Source organism: Anneissia japonica, unplaced genomic scaffold, assembly GCF_011630105.1.
Source record: "Anneissia japonica isolate Jap-2015-1 unplaced genomic scaffold, ASM1163010v1 scaffold997_len2565447_cov190, whole genome shotgun sequence".
Lineage (NCBI taxonomy): Eukaryota > Metazoa > Echinodermata > Crinoidea > Comatulida > Comatulidae > Anneissia > Anneissia japonica.
Genome location: NW_022696369.1, coordinates 2,337,116 through 2,337,704, shown reverse-complemented (window position 1 = coordinate 2,337,704; position 589 = coordinate 2,337,116).

The following is a 589-nucleotide window of genomic DNA, read 5'->3' as shown; positions in this document are numbered from 1 at the left end:
TACTACGTGTAGTACGCGTAGTACGTGTACTACACGTAGTACGAGTACTACACGTAGTACGTGTACTACACGTAGTACGTGTACTACGTGTAGTACGTGTACTACGCGTACTACACGTAGTACGCGTACTACGCGTAATACGTGTACTACGCGTGGTATTTTGACACGGTTGTACTATTCGCGGTAAAACTGTGTCAAAATACCATGTACAAATCACTAATTTAATGTTTACTTGCTTTGTTTTATATACATTTTACAATTCTTTTTCGTAATTTACAGTTTACTTTTGTGGAATGGATTTTCTTCATTTCGATAAGTTATTTTTGCCATTTGTTAGGTATAGATTACTTTTATTTTACTAAATTGTTGACTTTCTATCTACATTATTTAATTTGTGTGTTTAACTTTTGCTTTCTGATTATGTACCGTACTGTGTAATCTATGTTAATTGTAAGTAAGGTACGGTATCTCACGACCACAATGAAAAACAGCATTATATTTGTTGATTTGTGCTTCGTGAATAAATAAAGGTTTGCTACTACATTGGTGCTCTAGTTGTCATCGTTGGTGTTATGGTGGAACTGAAATC